The sequence below is a fragment of the Chlorocebus sabaeus genome, chromosome 17 (assembly GCF_047675955.1).
Source record: "Chlorocebus sabaeus isolate Y175 chromosome 17, mChlSab1.0.hap1, whole genome shotgun sequence".
NCBI lineage: Eukaryota > Metazoa > Chordata > Mammalia > Primates > Cercopithecidae > Chlorocebus > Chlorocebus sabaeus.
The window spans coordinates 46041438-46056057 of NC_132920.1; the positions used below are offsets into that span (position 1 = coordinate 46041438).

Consider the following 14620-nt stretch of genomic DNA (forward strand, 5'->3'; position numbering starts at 1 on the left):
TTTCCTTTTTTTAAAAAAACAAAACAAAACAAAACAAAAAACTGATGTGGAGATGTGTGTATCAACTCTACAGCATTATAGTTCCTTCCAATAAGCCAGGCAGGGCTCATTGGAAATGCCCCATGGCCATCCACAGGTGAGTGTTAGCCTCACAGGATCACAATGCATGCTTGCGACTTTTCTTTGAAGTTCCTGGAGAAAATGCTTTTACCAGAGACTCCCAATTGCCAAAAACACCCTGGAACCATCTTGGATGCCTCCCAAGGGCCATGGAATGACTGTGTCCAGGATACACATCTCCCCACCCTTTATCCACAGCAACCCAATCACTGCATGGAAGCCACAATGGCATTCCTTCAATCCAAAACAAACATGTCATTACCAATCTCAGATTAATTGATGCCATTTGTGTGCCCTGCCTGTTGGGTTTCAGCTGGAGGCTGCCCAATGGCAATGGCCACCACCCTTGAAAACCTCAAGGCACTCACAACTGTGGCCCTTGGCAGAACTTCCTTAGCTGTTCTTCTTTAACCCTGTGACTCCAAGCCTTTCTTCCTTCCCACTCTTTTCCCACTTTGAGGATTTGGACAATTTTGAAATGAGTTCCCAGTGAAATGAGAAGATCTGTGGAACTGAGTTTTGCTTTAAGTAAATTTCTTTTTTTTTTTTTTTTGAGACAGAGTCTCGCTCTGTCGCCCAGGCTGGAGTGCAGTGGCGCGATCTCGGCTCACTGCAAGCTCCGCCTCCCGGGTTCACACCATTCTCCTGCCTCAGCCTCCCGAGTAGCTGGGACTACAGGTGCCCACAACCATGCCCGGCTAATTTTTTGTATTTTTTAGTAGAGATGGGGTTTCGCCGTGTTAGCCAAGATGGTCTCGATCTCCTGACCTTGTGATCCACCTGCCTCGGCCTCCCAAAGTGCTGGGATTACAGGCATGAGCCACCGCGCCCGGCCTCAAGTAAATTTCTTTACTGTAACTCATTAATAGTAAGATACGCATGCGTTTTTGTTTAAGCACCCTTAAAATTAGAATGTTCCTTATAATCGATGATAAGAAATACTGTGGTGAGGTGATGGAACACATTTTCCTCTTTAGTGGTACAAAAATTAATGGTGTATCTGTTCTAGTCCCCAAAGAGATGTGATCACTTTCCAAAATAATGTGGTAAATGTTTAACTCCCTCATTCATTCATGTACTGTTCATTCTTTAGTCAGAGTATATCATTGACCCCATGCCTGACTATGGACAGCGAGAAGACTAGCAGAGGGTTGAAAAGACCCCTCCCTTTTAGAAAGTTATAATTTAGCTCTAGACATAAGTGCATACATGACCAACCATGCAAAGTGCTAAATTAGTGGTGTGGCCAGAAAGTGGTGGAGCAGATCAAGATGGAGCCACAGAGCGGGATGGAGATTCCAAGCTGGTGGCCAGGCGGCCCCATTACCAGCTTGGCTCTGGGATTCAGGAAAGTAAATTCTTACCTGTAGAACAAAGGGCTTGTTTCAGATCAGTGTCCTACAACATATTCCCCAGGAATGAGTTCCACAGTGGGGGTGGGGGTGGAGTATTGAGAAATGTTGCCTGCCATTTGCCTTTTTTCAGAGATTCCCACCACATGTCAGCATATAATGGGCTCTGAGAAGTTCTATGGTGAAGGGCTTGTTTAAATTTTATTTAATTTAGTGTTTCCCAAATATATTTATTCCTGGATTCCTTCATTTTACTCACTAGCCATTCCTGTAATAAACCTTAGGAAAACTCTAAGGTCTCTTCCAACTCTAACAGTCTAGGAATTCGTTAGACAAGGCGGAAGTAGAGCATGGGAGGATGAAAGGCTAAGAGAAGGGCAGGAGCTATGCTCACAGAGTGATGGGCTCCTGGCATGGGCAGGCAGTGTCATCACTGACAGGAAAGGCTTTATCTATTCTTCAATCAAGGCACATTTGCTAAGAACCTATAGTGTACTGTGCTGGTTGCCTGGCCCTCAGAAAAAAGCAAAACATGACTGCCCCATGACCTCAAGAGGCTCCTTACTATGGAGAAGACCAGGGTGTAAACAAATAGCCACAGTAAACTGTGTACCTGGCCTGTCACACAGGTAGAAACACAGTGCCACAAGGAGACTAAACATGCCTGGAGGAAATCCATGGAGGCTTCTTGTAGGAAGAACCATCAGAACCTTGAAGCAGGGGTATAAATATATATTTGCCTGAAACAGAAGCAGAAGGAGAGCATTCTAGGCAGTGAGAGGAGCATGAATAAAGACAAAGAAGCATGAGAATGTTGAAGTAGCTTATAGTGGCTGGCGGGCAAGATATGTTGTGATGAAGAGAGGAAACTGAGGCTGACGAGTCAGGTTGGGACCAGACCATGAAGGGTTTATTTCAGCAAGTAACGACAACAATAAGAGATTTAATTATCTTCCATAATAAGGAGTCTGGAGGTACATAATGAGAGGGTCTGGGACTGGTTCAGAAGCTCAGCAATGCCTCTAGGGGCCTGGGCTCCTTCCATCCCTCTACTTGGCTATTCCTCAACATGTTGGCTTCCCATCCTCTGTTTGCCACCTCACACTGAGAAGGCAGCCATAGAACTGGGCATGTTTCTTATGGATGGTATGCCTCATCCTTAAGCATAGGCATCTAAAGGTGTCCCACAGGCAGGAGAAGCCAGCCTTGTTTACAGGTGTTTTTATAAGATGATTGGCAGGAATGTAGAGACAAGAGTGGAAGAGGAGAAACTGGATGCAGGAGACAGTTTGGAGTTATTGAAACTGTCTAGGGAAAAAGTACTGCATGCTGACACCAGCATCCCTAGCAGGACTTGGAAGAAGGGGGCAGTGGAACATGTTTTTCCCATTGATTAGGAAAGACAATTATCCTGGGCAGCCCCACAGCCTCGCCTCTCTCATTGGCTGGAACTGGGTCATATGGCCACCCTAGTGCAAGGTAGGCTGAGAAATGGAGTCTCTGGCAAAGGAGAATGCAGCAGTAGCCATGAGCCACTTAGAATTCAGTCATGGAAGCTGGGCTGTGTCCTGAGAAATTAATCTTATTTGGTGAAGCACTGAGATTGGGCAGTTACTGGTCATGGCAGGTAAGACTGCTTTTTCTAATACGTATGGATTCCAATGCCCAATAACTGAGGAAGGCCATGTGGCCTCCCATGTGGGGAACTGGATTTAAGGCTGAACAATGACAACACAATTTTGGGGACAGAAGGGATATTGGGGGTCTGGTACCCCCAAGTCTTTCATTTCTCTGGAAGTTAATAATGATTTGTAACTGAACAAAATGTGGTAAACTGTCAAGAGTAGAGTCCATAACACTTGCCGTATGCTTCAGGAAATAGGTTTTTAAAAAATCACAACTTTTTCATCAAAGGCCAAAAAAAAAAAAAGACAATTCAGTTGAGAGATCTAACTGAGAGACTCCCCACCCTACCACTGCCCACTACCTAATCCAAAGATTGCCCTCCTGCAATTGACTGAATGTTTATGTGCCCCAAACTCGTATGTTGAAATCCAAAGTACAATGTGATGGTATTACGAAGTAGGGCCTTTGAGAGGAGCTCTCCTGAATGAGATTAGGACCCTTTCAAAAGCGATCTCACAAAGCTTTCTCGCCCTCTTTCTACCATGTGTGGATACAGTGAGAAGTCAGCCCTCCACTACCTGGAAGAGGTTATCAGCAGAACCCAGCCATGCGGGCACCCTCATCTTGAACTTCCAGCTTCCAGAACTGTAAGAAATGAATTGCTGTTGTTTATAAGCCGCCCAGTCGATGGTACCTTATTATAGCAGCCCATACTAAATACCTACCCTAAATATTTTAGTTGTGTTATGCCCATAATGTCAACAGAAGATTGTTATTAAGAATATTTTTTAAAATAGGTCAAATTGAAAGAGTGGGCAATTATCAGCCACCTCCCCTCAATAGTGGAAATGTGTGGACAATGCTTTCCCATTGTGGATACAAATCTGACAGAGAAAAGAATGGAAAGATGAGGAACATCAATTCTCTAGACATCTTCTGAATCTCACTTCGGCCAAAAGGAAGGGCTGATTGGTGAAACAAAATCATAGAGACCTTGGGAGAAAGTGGCCCTCTCATTCTGGAGCTCCCAAATGCTAAGGGAACACTGGGCTTTTTAGGATGTCTGCAGTAGAGTTTAGGAACATACATATTCAAGAAGTTCAGAGAAAAAGTAAATGTGATTCCACAGCAGGAGGCTTCAAATGTGGAGAGGGCCTAAAAAGGATGGGAGACCCTCCAAGTCCTGAGAGCAGAATCAAAATATGAGCTCCACGAGGAAGCAGACCTCCCCATCCAGAGAAACTGATACTGCGCAGGAACTTCTTTAGTGAATTTCCACGGATGAAAGCAGAAAGTAACTGAAAATGGATGCTAAAGGGTGGGTCCAATTGACTAGAGCAGTAACTGAAAGATGAAACTCCAAATGAGCTCAACCTTTCCGCATTCTAAGGTTACCAGAAGGAGGCGACTTCTACCAAGAAGGAGGCTTATTTGGGTCACTTCAGAATACATCATGAAATGGGTTTGTCGGTGGTCCCAGGGCAGGTGGTAGAAGATACCATGTGGTGCAAAGCATCAGAAATCTTGTACAACTCCCCAAGGTGCAGCCCCAGTCCTGACACGGACCCAGGCTTTGCCTCAGCATCTGAATCGGTAGCCAAAGGTGAAGCACAGAGGAAGAAGCCTGCCTAATCCTCCACCGTCGGGTGTGCTCGCTCTGAGTGGCCCCACCCTGCACAAGTACGGCAGGTCTCATCCGCCTAAGTCACACCTGTGCACACCCCTTTCATCAGCCCTCCTTCAAGTGGCAATTTAAACATTTTAAGGCCATCTGTTAAGCACCTATTTGGTAAATTTCCTTTTATCACCAGCTCATGGGGAGTAAGTGGGTAATGTAATTATGGGGCAGGAGAACGGGGCGTTTGATTTGTGCTTTCTGAGGATTAGCCAAGTGCTCCAATGCCAAATCCATGATCACCTGAAAGGAAATCTGAAGGAAGAATCTGCCAAATAAGTAAGTCCTCCAGTTGCTCTTCAGACAAATGCCTTTGAAAATGAGTCTCTTCTGCCTTTAGTCTCTGGAGAACTCAAAGGCTTTTGGGGTGGCCAAAGCTGATGTGTTTGCCTCCTTATGTGATGAGCCCAATGAGCAAAGGAAAACGTTTTCCAAATGCCTGTAGCCAGGGCAACACAGGATTGGGAAGTGCTGGGAATGTGGAGGATTGTGTGCAAAACAATGATAGGGAGCTAGGCTTCTGATCTCCTGAGCATTCCTGGGATGCTACTTGTGTCCACTTAGTGCAGAGGATCTGGAAAGTTTCTAGATGATGCCAGGGAGTGTGCATGAACCAGTCACTTGGTCTCAGGCTGCAGGACACAGAATGCTAAAATCCCACCTTTGATGCAGCAGGCAGCCTCTCTGATGATACTTGGATGACATTCCAATTTGTCTGGAATATGTGGAAACAGGTCAGAGAAGGGGCACATGCCAGACATTTTTAGAAATGAACAAATGCATGGTATATTAGTTTCCTGTGGCTACTGCAACAAGTACCACAATCGGAGTGGCTTGGAAAAAACAATTTATTCTGTTTATTCTCTTGCAGTTCTAGAGGCTAGAAGTCCAAAATCAAGGTGTTGGTGGGGCTATGCTTTCCAGTGCCTGTAGGGGAGAATCCTTGTCTCTTCCTCCTTCTGGTAGCCCCAGGTTTTCCTTGGCTTGTAGCAGCACTTCAATTTCTGCCTCTGTCTTCACATGGCTGTCTTCCCTCTGTGTCTACATCCAAATTTTTATCCTCTTGTAAAGGCACCAGTCATACTGGATTAAGGTGAGCCCTAATCCCATATGAGACCTCATTTTAGCCTAATGACATCTGCAAAAACCCTGTTTCCATATACAAGTTCTGGGCTTTATATCTCAAACATAGTTTTTGGGGGGACACAATTCAACCTATAATGTGGATATGTGAAAAAACAAAGTCACCATCCTTGATTTGTCTCATGAATACATGGAAGGCAATGGCAGTTTTGATCTATTGTCATCTCAGCTTAGGGTTCACCCTTAAAAGAGACAATGGCTTTTTAATTTTTTTTCTCTAATTCTAAAAAGAGATAATCTGGTATGATGTAACATAATGTATAATACACTCACATGTAATAAAATCATAATACAACTATAGAAGAAGGCTGTAAGCCTAAAGACAGGCAAGCCTCTGGGGACCTAATTGTCACAAGAAGGGCTCTTAGAAGAGAGAGAGAAAAAAAAGAGGAAGAAAAATCAATGAATGTTAATTGACTAAATTTTCAAACATCTCCTGGCAATTCTAGGATGGCTTGTTGAAGAGACAGCATGGTTAAAAGAAAAATGAACAAAGCAGCTTCAGAATATAGTGTATGATCCTAAAATTTCTGGAAGGTCCAAGTAATGGGAGAATGTTGGGTGTTCACAGAAGCAGCAGTCCACAGAAGAGGACTGAAGTGAGAGCAGCTTTACAGCCTGCCCTTTCCCTGGGGTGGGGGGGATTTCCTGTGAGGCTTGAAGCACAAAGCACTGTGTATTTAAATTTCACACATGGGCCAGATGAGTGAGGTACTGTAAACCAAGGCTGCCCAGGAATTCTCCATAGCCATACGTCATCTTTTTACTTAATGTTGGATATATGTGGGATGTGGGGCATTTTCTATTAATTACATTTCTTAATTTACTTCTGTAAAAAGAATCTGGTAACTATTTCTAGTGTTTCTAGAGTTTCAGGGAAAGAGAGAGAATGCTAGCAATGGTCAATTAACCACCTGGGGAAAAAATTCATGAAAATTGATGCTTACAATTATGCTACAAGCCAGGTAAGGAACTACGGGATGAGTTTAGAAGAGAAGCACATGACCAGTTATAATTTTGCTTCAAAAGCCTAAAGATGCCTTAAACAGCCTATTTTTGAAAACAATCCCTTGTGAGTGTATCTAAGTCTATCATAAACATATTTTGATATATATTACATAATTTTCAAAGTAGTTATATAGTACTGTAGCGTATTTACATGACTCAAATAATAAAAACATGTAAAAAGGTATACAGAGAACTTCCCACTTTGTTCCCTTTCTGTAAGTTCCCATCCTTTCCAGCAAGGAATGTTATTATTAGGTCTTTGTTTATACTTCTGAGGAATTATTATATATTTGCTAGCCAACACAGATATATAATTCTGTGTTCCCTTAATTTTTTATAAGTGGTAGCATGACATCTATTTATATGAGTATAAAGTGAGGTATGTACATATTTATTCATTACAGCTTTTTTTTGTAGTAGCAAAAATTTGAAAATGACTTTAGTGTCCATCAGAAGGGGACTAATCGAGTTAAGGAACATCTACACTATGGAGTAGTATGCAGTTGTAAAAAGGAATGGGGGGTGATCCCTATATACTTATAATGAAAGATCTGGCAGTCTGTTAGGGCTGCAATAACAAAATGTCAGCAGCTGGAAGGCTTATGAACAATGGAAGTTTATTTTTCACAGTTCTGGAGGCAGGAAAGTCCAAGATGAAGGTGCTAGCAGATCTGATGTCTGGGGGCAGGGGGAAATTATTCCTGGATTGCAGACAGCTGTTATCTCCTCGTATCCTCACAGGGTGGAGGGCAAAGAGAACACTTCTTTCATGTCTTTTCTTATACGGGCATTAATCCCATTCCTGAGGGCTCTACCCTCACGACTGAATCATCTTCTAAAGGCACTACCTCCTAATACCACCACACTGGGGATTAGGTTTCAGCATATAAATCTTTGGGGAACACATTCAGTCCATAGCCAGATCTCCAGGACACATTAAGTGGAAAATGTAAGACATAGAACAATGTATACACTTTGTGCTTTCGGGTAAGAAGGTGGGGCAGTAAGTATATATACTTGCATTTTCTTGCATCTGAATACAGAACAATCTGGAAAAAGTATAAGACACAAATAAAATCTTAGTTTAGATAGGGTGAAGGAAGTATGATGATCAGGGACAAGGAAGAGTATGACAATTTCCAATGTTTAATGTGTTCTAGCATTTTAATTTTTGAGTCATGCAAATACATTTCCTATTTAAAATAAAAAAATAAAAATAATAGTTAATTAAATGTACGTCCCTGGGATCTGACAATCACACCTCTAGGCTAAGAACCTAGCCTACACATATTTTCTCACACGTGTTCAAAGACACCTACCTGCAAGGATGTTTGCCGCAGCATTATTTCAACAGCAAACGACTGGAAATGACTTAAATATCTATTAACAGTAGACCAGTTAAGTGAGTTAGGTTGCATTCATAGAATGAAACACTATATAGATGTTGCAAAGAATGTGAAACATATATTAATATGAAAAGCTTTCCAATACACATTAAAGTAAAAAAAATACAAAAAACACTGCTTTTTTGAGAAATGTCTATTCAAGTTCTTTGCCCATTTTTAATAAGATTAGTTTCTTGTTACAGAGTAGTCTGAGTTCCTTTGTGTGTTTTGGATATTAGTCCTTTATCCAATGTATAATTTGCAAGTATTTTCTCCTAATCTGTGGTTTGTGTCTTCACTTCATTGTTTCATTTGCTGAGCAGAAGCTTTTAAGTTTGATGTAACTCCATTTGTCTATGTTTTGCTTTCATTTCTCAAAAGAAGACATACCAATGGCCAACAGATAAATGAAAAAATGGTCAACATCTCTAATTATCAGAAAAAAATGAAAATTCAAATCACAATGAGCTATCACATCAGACCTGTTATCAAAAAGATGAAAGATAACAAAGATGAGGATGTGGAGCAAAGGGACCCTTATACACTGTCAGTGGTATTGTAAATTAGCACAGCCATTTTTAGAAACAGTATAGCGGTTCCTCCGAAAACTAAAAATAGAATGACTATATGATCTAGCAATCCCACTACTGTGTATATACCCAAAGGAATTGAAATCAGTGTGCTGCAAAGATGTCTGCACTCCCATGTTCATTGCAGCATTCACAATAGCCAAGATATGGAAACAACCTAAGTGACCCGAATCGATGAATGAATGGTTTTAAAAGATGTAGTATATAGACACAATAGAATACCATTCAGCCTTAAAAAAACAAACAAACAAACAAAAAAACAGGAAATAGTGTCATTTGTAACAACACGAATTAGTCTAGAGGACATTATGTTAAGTGAAATAAGCCAGGCACAGAGGGACAAATACCGCATAGGTCTCACTCATGTGTGGAATCTTAACAGCTCAGAAGTATAGAGTAGAATGGTGGTTACTAGACGCTGGGGGAATGAGGAGTGGGTGGACAGGGAAGGGGGAGACATTGATTAACGGGTTCAAGGTTACAGATAAATAGAAGGAATAAGTGCTGGCAATCTATTGCACAACACAATGATTATAGTTAATAATAATGTATATTTCAAAATAGCTGAAAAAAGAGGATTTTAAGCATTTTCACCACAAATCAATGATTAATGTTTGAGGTGATGGATATGCAAGTTAGCCTGATTTGATCATTCCACAATTTACACATGTATCAAAACATAACATTGTATTCCATCAATACTTATAATTACTATTTGTCAATTAAAAATAAAATAAGACAAAAAAAGAAATTACCAAAAAGAACATACAAAACACATTCTGCTTCTATTTTTTATAAAATAAACAAGATGTATGCATATGCATCCACCAACATATCCTGTATTCTTATTTTCAAAGAATGTGTGGACCGGGTGCAGTGGCTCACACTGGTAATTCCAACACTTTGAGAGGCCAAGGCAGGTGGATTATGAGGTCAAGAGATCAAGACCATCCAGGCCAACATGGTGAAACCCCATCTCTACTAAAAATACAAAAATTAGCCGGGCGTGGTGGTGCACGCCTGTAGTCCCAGCTACTTGGGAGGCTGAGGCAAGGGAATCGCTTGAACCCAGGAGGCAGAGGTTGCAGTGAGCTGAGATCGTGCCACTGCACTCCAGTCTGGCGACAGAGAGAGACTTGTCTCAAAAAAAAAAAAAAAAGAATGTGTGTGTGGCATATGATGCATGTGTAAGTGTGTATATACGCATGGCAATTTTCTGGGAGCAAATGAAATAAATTGTTAACAGTGGTGAGCTCTGGGAAGGGGGTGAGAATGTTTAGGGTAGGAGAGTTGCCTTCTTTTCATTGCAATGACTTTTGAATTGCATGACTTTTACTGTGTGTATGTGTTTTCCTTTTTGAATTAAAAATATAAATAAATAAATGTACAACTGTACAATGCAGATTATACACCTGTAAAACAAACAACTGAGAAAACTATATGTACTTATAAAGAACTGTCTCCAAGATACATTGTGAAGCAATTTTTATTTTTAATTTTAGCTACTACAGGGTTTCCCATGCTGTGTGCTACCTGGTTTACATTATATCTGGAGATCAATTCACAACGTTTTTCACGACTTTCTGTTTGATCATATCACATCTCTGCCTTCCTGACTGAGGAAAACTATTGGTTGTTGCAGTCTGTTTTCCTCACCTATGAGACGTGATGGCAGTCTTTGGGTTGAAATCCTAGCTCTTATTGCTTATGAACATAAACAACTGTTGTGGGCCTCAGACTATATCTGTAAATAAGAAAATAGATATGGTACAGGAATGTTGTAAGAATGTGAGATAATATAAGTATGTACTACTTACCATATGAGGACCACCTTTAACACTATTTGTGATATGGCAGTTGGAACTGCAGAAAGGAGTGACCACACCTTGGTTTTGCACTGGGAGAGATGAAGTTTTTTGTGTCATGGCCAAGAATGTTTTAGAGGAAGCCTAGCATTTGGCTGGTCTTTTTGGACTCAGTAGTCTCAGACCAGTATCTCAAAGAATGAGCCACAACTGATAGTTGAGAATTTATGATCCTGTGGGTGCAGTGTGGGCTTTGTTCTTGCCTGTATGGAGGCATTTCACTGCCCCTCTTAGGGCAGCTTATTTCCATGATGCAACCATGTGTTTTATCTGGTGGCTTCACTCTCAGGATGCCTCCTGTTGTCAATTTTTGCCTTCAGTGCATTAGGCATATGTTTGAATCCATATTTATGAACAATGTCTTTCAAAATAGTGAGTTAAAATGTCCATGTTGTCTTTCTTCATCTTTACAGAATTAAAGGAAAAATAACTGCTTTTCCATATTTTTTCCATTTTAGAACTACACAGAGTTCTCAGTGCAGCTCTAGGTCAAGTGGTCTTACTGATTATCTAGTTGGCTTTCTGCCTTGATGCATTTATAGGAGCTTTTATTATTGACTTTGGAGCTCCTTGCAAGGTACTCCAAAAAAGCATTTTAAAATAGTCTCCAGTGGGCAGTTTACATTTTAACTGCTCCTTTCATTATCTTCCTCAACACCCTTATACAGTTCCCTTTTCTAGAATTAAATAACCACACGCTAGCTTTTGGGCTCCATGTCTCTTTTGGATGTTGAACTTGGCCCTGTTGTCGTCTTTATTATGCTGTGGTTCAGCGAGAGTCTCATGCTCTTTCACATTCACCACCTTTCTCCTAGTTTTTGTTTTCATGTTGTATGACAACTTGATAAATCAAGGGCCAAATATTTAGTGCCGTCCTGGTTTTTTTTTTTTTTTTTTTTTTTAAGAATTCCTTTGAGAATCACTGTCAATGTGATAAGAGGCAGAACTGTGTGATACATAAGAATGTGGGTGCAAGAAGAAAGATTGAAGACCAACATTTTCCAAAAGTCCTGTGGTTCCAGGTGAATGTAAAGTCTCCTACACCATTAATTAATTTAGGATTTAAAACTGAAGATCTGCCTGTCTCTTGGGTCTTACTTTCGAGGCCACAGTACTTTGCAGACCATTTTTCTAGAAATATAGACTCTGATTTCAGGTTCTCTTGCTTCACTTTCCTATATCACACTTCCACAAACCCCAGGGCAGGGCCTGCCGGCTCTCCAGGTTTCTCTTCTCTCATCCACACTCATCTTCCCTAATGGCAACCTGATCGATCTTATGCTGAAGGCCAAGAGATCAATGAATTGTGAGAATTTCTGGTGGAATTTCTTGGTAGAAAATAGCTCTTCACAAGTCCAATATTAATATTTCCAAAGCTGTAAGTCAGAGAGAACTCCCTACCCCCACAACACATATACACCCATTTCCATAATATGCTCCTAGTACCCTTGAGACTATATTGCAGAGGTATACACTGGGTTTGACCTAAAATGGTAATCCTTATGTGGACTAAAAAAAGAAATTTTTTCTTTTTCTAATTTTCTTATGTTTTAGTTAAAGAAAGAACCTATGTTTTGCCATCTACTTCAAAATATGCTGAAAGGGAGCAACAACTACCATAAGAACCAGTTCATACTCAACTCATCCCATGGTGTGGCAGTCTCATGGACATGTAGCTAAGTTACAGGGGAGGAAACTAGCACACTTCTGTCTGAGAAAGAGAGAAACTAACGGTAGTAAAGAAAGTGGAATTGTGTCCTTGGGAAAGATCTTCAACACGTGATTAAAGAGACAACCATGAGGTGTATTTCACTTATCCATTTTAGTGGAATTGAAAAATAACACATCTCAATACTGGTGATGATGTGAGAAAATAAGCAGTTGTATTCTGCTGGTGAGAGAGTAACTTGGAACAATCTGGAGGTAAATTTAGCAATCTATCTCAAGAGCCTTACAATAGATGTGCCTTTTGACTTAGCAATTCCACCTCCAGAAATCTATTCTAAGGGAAAAATAGACATAATGAAGAAGCCAGCTTATTGGTACTCCATTATAGCATCAATTATAAGAGTAAAAAATTAGAGTGACCCTAAGGGCCAAATAATAAGGAACTGGTTAAATGTAATACACAAGAATGATGTTATAGGTGAAAAAGGGCATGGAAAGATATTCATGATGTATGCATGAGAAAAAAATCCCATTAACAAAAGTGTGTAGAGTGTTGGCTAATGATAATTCTCAAAAAAGACGGCTAGAAAAACTTGTTGACCAAGAAAAGCTAAGTTTATCAGATTTATTTTAACACAGAAGAACACCTCCTTGACAGAGTCTTAGTAGCACATCAGAAGGAAAGGATATTTACAGGGTCTTAGGGCCATTTAGGGCCAAATGATTTTAAGGTGGGTCTTGAAAGGCAGAAAATGGGCTGGAATTGGGCAAAGTTTATAATGTAAAAGCTTTGAATCAATGGGCGCTGTAAAGTAAGGTCTTGAACAGTTATTATTGAGCAAGCTGTAGGTGTTGATAAGTAAGCAAATATTTCCTGGAGAAAGTAGCAAGTTGTTTGTTTTGTCTGGTCCTAGTATTGTTTGGCATAGAAACAGAAAAACATATTTGCCCCAGAATTGTTTATCACGGGGACAGGAAGGTAGATTAGGTTCAGTTCTCAATATTAGCTCTCGTTTTGTTAAAAAAATTATTCATATTTATATTTATATCTCACTAGAAAAGGTCTGGGAAAATATTTATTTACAAATTAAAGGTGGTTATCTGTGGGCAGAAGGATTACCAGTATAATTTATTTATTTTTTATTTATTACCTGTATTTTCAAAATTTTCCCTGATGAACCTATATGCAGAAAAAAGATGCATTTGTTTAAACCTTATTTAGCTAGATAATTCTAGGACTGTGGCATCCAGAATCACCCTCACCTCAAAGCTTCTAACCTGTTTCTAAATATAACACCTAATCTAGGCACAATTCTGTGGCTAATTTGGACAACTGACTAAATTATTAACTCATCAGAACTATGTGATAAAATAAGCTTAGGTAGCTTTTGATTTTTTTCAGCCAGATAGACAAATGCTGTACACACTTTTTTAGAAGGTTTCATTCTTCAGAAGCACCTTAGAAGCATATTTAACTAACACAAACACCGATTTCTCTCCTGAGCTCTCCGTTTTCACTCTGTTTTCAGAATTATGGTACAGTGGGTGTCAGAGACTAGAAGGAAATGAAGAGTGAGATCCAAGGTGAACCCAGAAGTCTGCAATAGTGTCTCATGATCTCTCCAGTCAACCACTAATAAATACTTTTGAGCATCTAATATTTGCTGAGTGCTAGACAAGGTGAGACACAGCACAAAAATTGAATAACCTGCACTCTATCTCTTAAAGGAGCTTAGTTTTTAATTGGGGACAGGGTGGTAACAGTGACTAACACACAGGAAACAATTCTAGACAGACTGAAAATGGTGTGAAACCAAGCACTGCTCCACAGACGGAATAGTACTGGGTTCTACACTGGTCTCTATTATGGCATTTGTATTATGCATCTTAGCAGTCTAGACTCCAAGGCCTGTATGAATTTGGAAATAAGAGTGGGGCATTGAGATATTCTAGTTAAAGGAGGATTACATTGAAACTTGCTTTTCTCATCTCCACTTTTTTTAATTAAAAATCTTCCCAAATTTTGGCTATGCTTTACTCTTCGCATAAATAAATGCAGCTGAATGAACCCAGTTGCAGGGCCTCAGAGTCATGTTTATTGCACATGGATGTCGATTTCAGTGAATCTAGGTAGAAAGATAGGAGACCCATATAATGTAAATTGACTCCAAGTCATACTCTGAAATTT

General features: G+C 40.2%; 1 protein-coding gene across 1 annotated transcript in view; it reads right to left on the reverse strand.

Moving 5' to 3' along the window:
- The window catches only part of CLIC5 (chloride intracellular channel 5), a 199189-nt gene that overhangs the window by 1059 nt on the left and 183510 nt on the right, over positions 1-14620 (reverse strand). The window lies entirely within an intron of this gene.